Source organism: Manacus vitellinus, unplaced genomic scaffold, assembly GCF_001715985.3.
Source record: "Manacus vitellinus isolate BGI_N305 unplaced genomic scaffold, ASM171598v3 scaffold_3_pilon, whole genome shotgun sequence".
Classification (NCBI taxonomy): Eukaryota; Metazoa; Chordata; class Aves; order Passeriformes; family Pipridae; genus Manacus; species Manacus vitellinus.
In genome coordinates this window covers 37,570,070-37,582,321 of record NW_021940535.1, presented here as the reverse complement: position 1 = coordinate 37,582,321, position 12,252 = coordinate 37,570,070, and the positions used below count along the sequence as shown (strand labels likewise).

The 12,252-nt window shown below is 40.7% G+C and overlaps 1 non-coding gene across 1 annotated transcript; it reads left to right on the top strand.

Moving 5' to 3' along the window:
• Positions 1 to 11,117: 11,117 nt before the first annotated feature.
• On the top strand, positions 11,118 to 11,191 carry TRNAN-GUU. The gene has a single exon. It is a non-coding gene; the product is annotated as a tRNA-Asn (tRNA).
• Positions 11,192 to 12,252: the final 1,061 nt, after the last annotated feature.

Genomic DNA, 12,252 nt, shown 5'->3' with positions numbered 1-12,252 from the left:
CTGCTCCCCAGGGGAGTCCTGCCACAGGTGACCATCAGGGTGTGCTTCTGGGTGGGATCAGCAGCTCCATGTGCAGGGCTCAGGCATGCAGAGGGCTCATCTGTACCTTTTTCGTTAGCAAAGCACAGAAATTTGTGAAATCCAAACCTTCTGCCGTCCCTCCAGCTCAGTGGTTCTATGGGAAATTGTTTGAAAGACAATTACACAAGATGCCACCTCAGGCAAATCATATAAAATTAAAAGAAAGGGTACAGTGACATATCGTCAAATTTCATGTTGGTAGGATGTTTTAAAATCCCCAGTCTTCTGGAATTCGTGTGGTTCAGTGGCTGGTCGCAAGGGGAAAACCTATGGTAATCCCACACAGAAATAAATGTGACTGAATACTGTTTGCTTTCAAATAATTGCATTTATTTACATCAGTTTAACCTCCATTTAAAATGTCATGTATATCTCAGTTAGATTAATGCATGTGAAAAAACAAGCCTCTGTGGGAAGTGTTTCAAGTAAGCAATTTGTTTTGCTTGTAATTAATGGATTCTTACCTAAAGTACAAGTTATAAATAAAAATAAACTAACGGTGAGTGGTAGTTTGCTGCTGTCATTCAAATAGTGGACAGTTGGGTAATTACAGACCATCAAAGAACCACTGCACTGCTGATTATTATCCTTTAAGAATTTGCCAGCTTTTCATCGTTCAAAAGAAACTTGCATTGAAGTCTTTAAATATATGCTATTAATAAAATAAACCTATTAAGTGGTGTGATGGTTGGTATTTACAGCTCACACAGGGGAACAAGTCACCTTTCCTTTGTTGCTTTGTCTGATACAGAATACCACATCGTGAAATTGGCAGCCAGATCTCATTTAGCCACGTGTATCTGTGTCTGTACTCAGGGCTTAATTCTGTAAATGTGTAAGCAGCTTGACTGAGATGAGAAGCTTTGGAGCAGAGTTGGACTATACTCCTGGAACAAGTTACTTGAGTGTTTGTAAGGCCAGATTCTGAAAATGTCAGAAAATCTATGTGCATGAACCTTGTGTGCAAACTTTTGAACTGAAAACAAAATGTATCAGTGAGGAAGATGTTGGCAATAGTTGCATCTGCTCTGAAGGACAAATGTGTATAACTTTTATCACATTTTTATACATGTATTTATTCCATGTGTTGTTAAGATTTGTTAATTAAAAATACTTATGAATAATGTCTTGATATTTATTTACAGTAATTAATACTAGACCAGCCACTAGGCACAGATTTATTTTTCACAGTTGTGATTCTTCATTTATTATATTATCAAAACTTACATTTCCATGGTAATTTTAGTTAAAAACTGGACTTAGGATGAAAGTAAACATCCTAGACCGTGATCCTCATATTGACTAGAAGTAATGTTAGAAGCATAATATCCAAAAATGTGTTTATGCACAGAGTGGTTCTGGAGGTAGTGAACTTTTAGTCTTGGGGGAGGAAGGCACTTGCAGTGCAGAGCTGATTGTAATAGGTTTCCATCAGAAGTGCTGCAGAGCTCTCAGACCATGTCAGGATTCAACATTGCTGCCTGTAAGCCCTGTACAGACAGCAGACACATTGTCTCCAGTAAGGAGGCATTCCCCACCTAAGCTGATCTATATGGTTTGTCTGCCTGTTTATCTTGTGGTTTTATATCAGAATGAAAGAGTCACTCACGCATCTTTCATTCATAATGCTTACCCGAGGTTGGATTGATCATCTGAGTAAGATTTCCAGGATGGGGATCGTAAACATCTGTAAATAGAACACTGAAATGATAAATAACATAAAACAAATGCTAAATACTGTACTCTTCAGTTGCTTTCATGGAGCCAAACTCTAATAATCATTAAGGCATGTAAAAAATGTAGAGATATATTGTTTATGTGAAAGGTCAGTTGCAGTCCATTGTTATTTTTAATTCACTGAATTGTTTTCACCAGGCATATCTCTATGTAGCATAATCTCTTGCCCATTTTCAGCAAAACATCCCTAAATTCATCATACATGAGAGCAGAGCTGGAGGAAGAGGAAATGAACAATTTTCTAATTTATGCAATTGAAGAGAAATATGGGGGGGTTCTTTAATGACCACTGGCTGATGAAATATGAATTATCTGTACCTACTAAGCTGCAAAAGCCTGTTGAAGATGGCAGAAATGCTACTTTTAAAGGTTTCTGTAGTCTTGTGAGGTTAGTTTTGTTATAAATCTGCTTGTGTGTCACTGAACTGGATACTGCGATTTGTAAAGGAGCATAAATATATTTTTTGTCATTAATATCATCATTCTTTTTGATGTGCTTTAGCTTGATGGTTTGGCCATAATATTTTAACAAGCTTTAAAAAATCCTAAGTTAAAACTAAAGAATTTCAGAAAGTTGTCTATTTTAAGGTTATTTGAAAATTTAACTGAGAATCACTGATTTTAACATTACAATTGTGTTGATTATCTTAATTAAAAAAAAAATTGAAGGTTTCCAGGTGCATTGACAGACTCATGCACACGTGTGAGTTTGGATTTTTTTGGGGGGAGGGAGGGCAGGTGACTGTTGTTGGGGTTTTCTTTAAATAAACTGCAAAGAAGAAAAAAGGTTAAACCTCTGAGAATCTAGAAATACCAATAACATGAATACATAAGGACAGCAATTGCTAAAGTGCTCCAAGTGCTAGCAGAATTTTTTAAAGAGAGTTATTGTGGTAATGACAAAATTAGGAAGAGCTTTAAGACTTAGAAGTATTGTGTACGTGATCATATTTCTTTATATTTTGTATTTACACTTAGGTAGTGGAAACTGAGCTGATGTACAGACTATTAACATATAGTGTGGAAATACAGAAATAGCTAATGGTACCACAATTACGGCTTGGCTGTATGGAAAACTGAAAATGCTGGATTGTGTTATTTTGAAAAATACATAGTTGTAATAAATTGTAATGCTGGATTATTAGGTGTCTCTTCAGTAGCAACCAGGATGTGTTGCAGTGTGTATTTATTAATATACCATTTCTTCTTGAAGTAGAATTTTATTTATTTACAATAATTATTTGGAGGTAGTAAAAAATTGCAATGCAAACTTGAGGAAATCTAGAAAGGTTTTTATGTAGTGAAAGAAAAGTGAGAAAAGAGAAGAGAAAAGGAATAGTTTTAGACCTTTCAGGCCTAGAGGGTTCCTGTGCAGGTGAAATGATGAGATTTTACATATTGGCTGGCTGTTCTTGGGCTTATTATTAAGGCTCTACATGAAGGCCTCAAGAAGAAAGAAGAGGACTTTGGTATTGTCAGAATGTGCTGCAGTGCACAGCCTGTGTTTCCTTTTCCTGGGAGGATTATGCTGTGTGTGAACATCAGTGCTCTGTGTAGCAGTAGAGATATCTGAATGGAAGATCCCTTCCCCCAGGGATGGCACATCTCAGTAAATGTTCTGGTCTCTTGAGCCAGGGGAATTTTGACCAAAGTTTATTAAACTTTGGAAACTTGGCCTCTTCTGTTCCTTTTTGTTAAGTACTGCATGTGATTCTGAATTTAGGGGCAAGTTTTCATCTTATTTACAGTTAGTGAATCGCATGGATGTGGAAAAGGAGAGAGATTTAGCTTGTGTATGCCTGTGAAATAACTGATAATATAGTCTAATAATAGTTATAATACAGTCCTTCTGAAGTCACTCATAGCAAACTAAAGGCCAAAGAGGATTGTGGTACCTCATAACACCCTTTTATGAACCAGCTTATCTATATTAAATGTCCAAAACCAGTCTTTGTACATTGTATTCATACTTTTAGACACGAATCATGCTTTTATTTTACCCTTCATTTCCTTGGTGGATGATGCTATAGGGAATTAAGATAAAGTGCAGTCATCTGTCCAGTTTCCTTCCTATAGCCATATTGTGTATTTTACTCTCAGACCCCACAGAGTTCTCCAGGAGATTATCCAAGAAATGATAAATCCTCAGTAGGAACCATCAAAGCATCATTGCCAGTTTGTAACCACCAAGAAGACCCTCACATGTCTTTCACTGTCACTGCATGATTGATTAGCCTGTGAAATACTGAAGCTGTATTGATTGCAAATATTTAAGGATAAAAAGGGAAACATGGTCCTCAAAGGTATTTGCAGTCCTTTCTCCTCTGTTAGAGATCTTTCTTCCCTGGAATTTCTCTGCCTATCTTCTCCCTATTACATACTGCAGGCTGTATGTTCATCTGAGGGTTCTGGAATGATAGGCTGCTTCACCCTGCTGGGGTCAGCAGTCACCAAAAACCTGAAAGAGGCAGATGAAGGAGAATGTTTAGATAAAGATTGCTTGATTGCTTTTGCACACACATGCATTCTGACAGAAATTACATGAAGCAAAACTCATTTCCTGTTTGTCTATGTTTCCAATAATTTTTATTTAAAAATTAAATGATCCAGACAACGAGGTCTGAAACAGTCCTACCTAAGATTCCACATAACTGGCTGATATTCTAGTCCCATCAGACAACATAGCTGCTGAAATCCCAGTGCATTCTGCCTCAATACTCATGGGTTCTCCCATTACAGGAACACTGTGCAGACAGGCTAAAATACAAGACCTGACAAAAATCTTAGCTTGTTGATCCATTCGGGTGAGGGCTGAAAAGCAACTTTGCAAATGCAGAACGGTAAATTACACAACAAAACAATTCCCTGCAAATTCAGCAAGTTACTTCTCGCTGTCCCTTCTCCAGGAAGTCCTTGCTTAGTAGGGATGTTGGCACATGCAGGTGGTTTCTGCCTGGTTAGTGTACAGTTAGTTCTCCGCCTGGTACTTAAGCTGAAATCATTAACATGTGTCTTGTGTGTTACCTGAATGAAAGGCGAGTTCATGGGTTATTACTGCCCATTTTTTCTCTTTGCTCCTGCACTTCCCTGTTTCGATTACAAATCCCCCTCCAGGCACAAAGCAAGCTGGACACCTACAGTGCAGCTAAAGAGTTATTTGTTCCCTAGGTGGACACTAATGAATGACTGCAGTGCTGCCCTGAGTGAGGGGGTCCCCACTATTAAAGTTTAATAGAAAGATCTGAGAAACTGGGGGCCAAGAGGAGGAGGAGGAGACAGGGAGCTGTGAGTAACTCTAAGTGCCTTCTCTGTTCCTTTGCTGTAGTGGAGATTATACCATCCATTAGGACAGGAGCAACAGGAGAGAGGTCAGTTCCCTCTGTGTTCTCCTTTTGCCTTCAGTCTCACTGAAGGCAAACTGTTGAAACTGCAAAAATATGTTAGTTCCTTTCCACTGTAAAACCTCTTGAAAGCAGCAGGAATATGGCCTGTGTCAAAAATGAACTAATTCAGACTTCCTTTCACTTTTCTGGGTTTTTTATCCTTTCATTTCCCTCCCACTCCTCTTTGTTCTGCTTTTTTTTTCCCCTAGTCTGCCTCTTTTTTCTTGACTCTCCATACTCTAATCCTTCTCTACCTCATACTTTTCAAGACTTGGGATTAGTATAGGTATATTTATTTTGAGGGTCTAAAGGTGGTTGTATTTTAATTTTTTTAATTATTCTTTAAATATTCCAGCACCCCCATGAATTTCTATCTGTGCTAAGTGATCATATAGTACAATAGAACAGTGGAAGTACATCATCCCTTATTTCAGCTGAAGTAAGTATAAACTTCCTCAGTTTTTCTCTCTCCCACTGAATTGTAGGAGAGTAATAACTAGTTTTAGTTTTTCTTTTAGTTTTTGATCTAGACCCCTTTACTGTGACATCTGTCTGTGTCTGAGACCATTTGAAGAAAAGAGATTGATTACAAGAGAAAGATCCTCTAGTTTCTCTCTGCTGTGGATTACCAAGAATATCTCTTACATAATACTTATAAGGAACAAGATGAATCTCTTGTATGACATTCCTTTTATAATTCCAAGAAGGAGGTTTTTCTTGCAGGTTCAGACTCCAGCATGTTTGGTATCCTGGGGTCCTGCAGGATTCTGCTCACATTGCAAGGGAGAGCCAGGGAATAGCAATGGAAGAAACCTCCTTGCACCAGAGGTGTTTGAGAGAATTAGAATTCTCCTGGAGATAACTCTAAACGTAGGAATTCAAGGTTTTTTTCATGCTGGGATATCAGAACCTCCCTCACTTTTGGCAATAGTTATAGGATTAGAAAACTCTGCTAGTATAATACATGTAGCTGGAGAAACTAAAATATAATGGCTTCTCCATGGTTCTTTGGAGCCCCAGTGCCATCTGTCATGCAGAGCTTTTCTAGAAGTCAATACAAGAATATTTTGCATCCTAAAAAGAGCACCAATACCTGAATTTGATTTATTATTTACTCTTTGAAACAGTCTGATTAAGAAAAGGCCTCCAGAAACCTGTCAGCACAGGTTTCTTCAGATTACTGCATGGACAAACATGTCAGATTCCTGTTTGGATATGTTTGGACCAGATCCACAAAGCTTACTTGCAGTTTCCTTTCTCACTGTCTTCCCTTCAAACATAAGTGTTCTAGCTGAATTATAGCACTTAGACAGATATAAACCTGATTAGTGTGGTCACCTGCAAAATAGCTTAGAACTGAGGTAGATGATTTCTGGTCATAATTTCAAGGAGGTTTGCTTCCTTCAAGGAGATTTGCTTCCTTCAGCATTGCAAGGATACAAAATCTGTGCTCTTCTCATTTTTCAACAAACAGTGGGTTTAAGCCTAGTCTAAAAATTGCCCTTTTTTCCCCCCTGAAATTTAACCTATTTAAGAAAAGACTTTTATGCCATGCTAGTAATCAGGTTGCATTTGAAGTTAACACAGGCTTTCATATTGCTCTGAATACAGCTACTTTCCTGAACCGAGGCCTACGTTTAGAATTTAAATTTGAATCCTGGACTTCAGAAAATGCTGAAATAGGTTGCTGCTCCTGAAAACACAGCCTGGAAATTCCTGTGCTTTCCTGTGTGTTATGTAGAGACAACATTAAAGTTCAGTTGCATAAGACTCATTATTATTATTTTCATAATATTCACTATTATTTTAAAAAATCTTAAGCATTCTTAGTATTGCAGTTCAAAAAATCTGCAAGGACAGGAAATCTCTCAGTTTCTTTAACATGATAATAAGAAGCGCTTGAGATAAATAAGTGCTATGTGAGAAGTATCATTATTACTCTTCTTGGTGTTATATTCTCATTTCTTATGCCAATAAAATTTTCTTCTTTTTACTTAAGACTGCGTGGCTCTTTTTTGGCTGTTTTTCTTTTTGTTTTGTTTTGTTTTGTTTTGTTTTTTGGTTTTTTTTTTGTTTTTTTGAGGGGGATGTGTGTGTGTGTAAACTATTGAACTGACTGCCATAATGATTACACTCCTTTCAGCAGTCACTCAGAGCAGATAGATTGCAGGGAATGGCAATGCAAAATTCCCCTTACAGTATGTCAGGCAAGATCTGAAGATTCATTCAGAATGTAGCCCTCTCTATTTGGTTTGGGGTTTGGTTTGTGGGGTATTTTTCCCCACATCTGCAAACTATATTTCAAATTACTGATAATATCAATGGCTGTCCTTTAATTTTGTCACAAGTCACACTGAAACGAATTTTGGTCTCTCCTGAACATGAGATAAATGCAACTATACGTTTCCTGATCCAGAGTCAGGCAACCTATGCCAATTCCTTTTAGTAAACATGGTTATGGAGGTTGGGAGAATGGTTGACTTTCAGTCTACCCAACAGTCTGCAATTAGCAATACCCCACGATTTTTGGATTTTCTCATCTAGCCATCTTTTGTGTGACTTGCATTGCATAAGAAGCCAGAGCTAAGTAAACTAAATAGCTCAGTAAAATACTAGTGTTCAGTCTTGTTATTTGCTTTTAAGTAAGTTGATCCTATTTAGAGGTGTGTCCTTTCAGTTATAACACTTCTGTGATTTTACTTACAGACCCAAGAATAGAAGTGTTTGGTTAATAAAGTCTTTAAAAAAATATGGTAAAGCCACCTTTGTATCTGAAAAGGAGCAAATCTGTATACAAACAACTGCCCCCCCCCAAATGCATTTTATTGGAAGAAGAAAAGAACAGAAGTCTTGCAATTAGTCAAGAAAAAGCTGTCAATACCTGCTTCTTCCAACCTTTTGAATCCTTCTTCAGGAATAATGCTTTCCATGGTTTGATGCTTGCAGCTCCATAAAGTAAAATCTTTTGTCATGGAAATCTTATTCTCTGCCCGTAATAATTCTAACAGCAATGTTGAATTATATGAGGTGTCCATTTATCTTAATGTCCCGGTTCTTGTAAGGACTAGAATCATATTTTTCTAAGAAAAATACAAGAAACCTTTGGACAGTAAGTTGTGCATTTAGAGACCTCTGCTACAAAGTAAGCAATCAGAAGTGTCTTTGGCCAGAAACTGGGTAGCTGTTCCAAAATTTTTTGTGACTATGAATTTTTGTAGTTTGGGCTGAGTTGTAACTTGAGACCTGACAAATAAATGACCAAAACCAACACATGATAATAAAAAAAGTCAGTGCATATGCTCGTTGGGGGAAAATGGTCCTTTCCTGTGTGAAATTGTAGAAATAGAGTTGTTAATCAGTAATTCTGCAATATAAGTGGAAAGATTCTTTTGTTTCTGTGATATCCAGTTGAATTGATTTTAGGAATAGTTCTGGGTGAATAACTAGATTCATTTTTTCTGAACAGCAGAAGATGAATATATGGTATGTTTATAAATCTCATAAACAATACCAGATTCACCTCTGTCCTCTAGTAACTTTCTCTGACATTCAAGAAACAAAGTCTATATCTGAAGAAGGTCACAGATGTCATAGCAATGAACATTTAAGTTCATGGATCTAAAGATAACAATAAAATAATGTAAGATATCAAATATTATAACAGATAAAACAGTTCAAATTACATACTATAATATTTTAATATATTAATATATAATATATTATTATAAATTTATTTTGTTAAAATATAAAACAAATTATAATCCATAACTAGTGAATGTAATAATGGTATTTGAATTCTATACACTAGACAGTGCAAAAAATTAAGCAACTGTAGATAGATCCACAAGAAACAGTGTATCAAGGAACAGAGCTGTCCAGAAATAAAGAACAAAACAGTGATAGGGAGGATGATTAATCTGAAGTAGCAGCCCTTTTCTCATTTTTGAATGCCTTAAACACTACTTGGTCTCTTCCTTTCTACTGAAGACACGGTCTGAAACCTAAATAGGGACTCTTTTCCATGTGCAGAGCAGTGACAAATAATGTTGCCCTCTGGTACAATGGTTCACTGGTTAGTGCTTCAACAGCCAGCCAAAGGCATCCATGTTCAGATCTTTTGGTGATCTGTGGGTTTCAAGCTTGAAGAGGTACCATTTACTGTTGTGTTTGTTCTTTTTATTTTCTTTTTTACCTTGTAAGACTTTAAATGAAAGACTCTGAGATTCAGTGAGGAAGACTGCTGAGAAGAAAGGTGCCAAGTGACTCTGCAGCCTCACCTGCAGCACTCCTTTCACTGTGCCAGTGCACTGAGTAGGCAGCCTTGGATGTCTAATGCCAGGTCCTGTGTTCCTCTCAGACACCTCAGTGTTAGAGTTTGAGCTCAGTATCAGCATAGCAAAGACCTTTTTTAGATCTGGCCTCTAGACACAGAGTTCAAAAATAGTCTACATTCATTAAAACTCACGTAAATATTCATGTGTATAAAGTAAAACATTTTTGGGCCCAAAATCCACACTCAAACTACTGGTGTGTGAGTTAGGCCTTTGGTCAGACTGCAATCTTGCTAGTTCCACTAAATACCAACTTGCTTGTGTGTAAAATCACAGGACCATTTGCTTGTCCTCCTACACAGAGAAAACAGAAGTGGTCCAGCCTGTGAACTTATTCTTCTGACCCTGAGAATAGCAGAGGTCTGGGTAGAAAAATAAGCAGCAGTGGGCATGATGCCCCAAAAATCAGCCTTTAAAACAATTATTTTAATTACTGTTAAGGGCTTACCTATCTTGTCTTTCTCCTCCACGTTTTAAAATAAGTTGGTTGGTAAGATACCAATAATGCACAATAAAAGAAAACAGAGCAGTACTACAATAATGCTGGTGTTTAGGTAGGGCTTTTCAAAGTATTGGAAAAATTGGAAAAGCTGAGCTGTAATAACTAAATGGGCAGCCTAAAGTTACTCAGTGGACTGAGGAATGATGTCAGACAGTGTTGAAGAGCAAATTGTTGTACAAAATATAAGACTGCCTGGTTTCAGGAGTGAGCTGGGACTTCTTGGTTGTGGATGTGCAGAGACCAGGAGATAACCAGCATCTGCTTGGGGAGCACCTGTCCTTGTGTTGTGGGTGCCATGTGCCTGCTCAGCTCCAAGGGCTTTTACTGGGCAGAAGAGCCACCAGGCAGACTTCAGGGAGACACAGGGACAATATGAAGGAACCGATATTGTAAGACTTCAAAGATATTCAAACAGTATCAGTATGTGAAAGAAAAGGGGAAACATTTCTTCAGGTTTGGATGTGAAACTTTATACTTGTGGAACTGTAGGTATAGATTTACTGTAAGGTAACGTGGGAAGCAGATTTTGATAAAATAATAGTAGCAACATTAGCTTTTCTTCTCGGCTGTATTCAGTCACTTAGAACAGTAAATATACTTTACCTACATGCATGCAGAGGGCTGCTGCCTGTTTTAGACAGTTTAACTGTTCCCTGTAGTTGCTTTAAACCAACTTTTAAATATATTAGCAGGGCGATTTTGCCATGGCATTTGGGAATTATTATATAATTTGCCATGATATTTGGGAATGATATTATTATATATTATTATGTGTAATGCATGAATTAGCAGCTGCCAAGAAGAAGTAGTTTTAACTCCGACTCGTGAATTTATTCCCTAAAAAAAAAAGAAAAAAGAGTGCTGCAGTGAACAACGATTTTGGGAATTGGCCGATATTGGGTAGGAGAAGAAAAGCCGCCGTTCCGGCTCTTTTCTCAGCACTCCACCAGCACACCGCAAGGTTTAGGAGCCCGGACTCGCTGGGTCCGTGGTGGCCGCCGGTCGCCAGGACAGGGGCGAGGAGGCGGCGAGGGTGCGGCGCCGCAGCTCATGGGTAGTAGGGCAGAAACGTGTACAGCAGGAGTCTCTGTGGCGCAATCGGTTAGCGCGTTCGGCTGTTAACCGAAAGGTTGGTGGTTCGAGCCCACCCAGGGACGGCTCCTACTTTTGGCTCGGCGCCGCCCCCGCCGCCGGCCGTCGTTTTGTGCGTGTTCGCCGGGGGAGGATGTGAGATTAGCGCCGGCGGCCCTGCAGGCGCCGCGTGTTGCCCGGGCAGGGGGGCCCCCGCCGGGGAGCGCTGCGGCGGCGGGGCCGCGCCCGCCCGCCCTCGCCCTGGCACAGAGCGACTTCCTGCTCACAGGCGCCCCAGCTGCCTGCGGGGCCAGACGGCCGTGTCCCTCCGTACCCCGGCGAAGGGTGCGGGACAGACGAGACCTCCTGCTCCCTGTCCGCGGCGAAGCGGGTGCTGTGAGCGGCCCCAAGCCGAGTGCCCGAGAGTTTGTGCATCCCGTGCCCTCGCGGCGGGAAGTGCGAAGGAAAATCCCGTTTCGGAGCTGCACGGTGACAACTGGCGATGGTGCCGGGCGATGGGGGTTTGCTCCGCGAGGCGTTCACGGCGCTCCAGCACTCGGCGATCGCCTGCGGACAGCGTGGGTGGGAGCCGAGGCTCGGGGGCAAACGCCGTTTGCGAGGAGGATTATTAGATTACTGCCGGGTACGACCATCGCCGGCGCTCCGCGGTGTGTGACACCTGGGCAGAACGGCGGCCCCGTCTGTCTCCCGCGGCGGCGCAAGCCCGCACATGAGCGGCGTGAAGCGGGGGCGGGGGGTTCGGGATCCCGGCGGCAGAGCCGCTGCGGGGCCCCCGCCGTGTCCCCGAGGCCCGGCGGGCAGAACCGGGACACCGCCGTGCTCTGCGGGTCCCTCTCCGCCCGAGGCGGGACGTGCTCCAGGGCCGTTCCCTGCTGGCAGGAGGCGCGGCCGCTCCGGGCTCGCCCTGCCCACACGAAGCCGCTTTGCATAAATGAATGTTAAAAGCAATTACGCTGGGAGCTTCGCCTAAACGTGTCAATTAGAAGTTGGCACCTTCGCCGTATCCGAGCCCGAGAGCCGATTCCAACGAGCGCTCCGGTCGCGTGAAATCCGGCTGCCTTCCAGCCCCACCTCTGCCAGCTCTGCGAGGATCTATTTACAGTTTATAGAAAACAGGATCCGTATT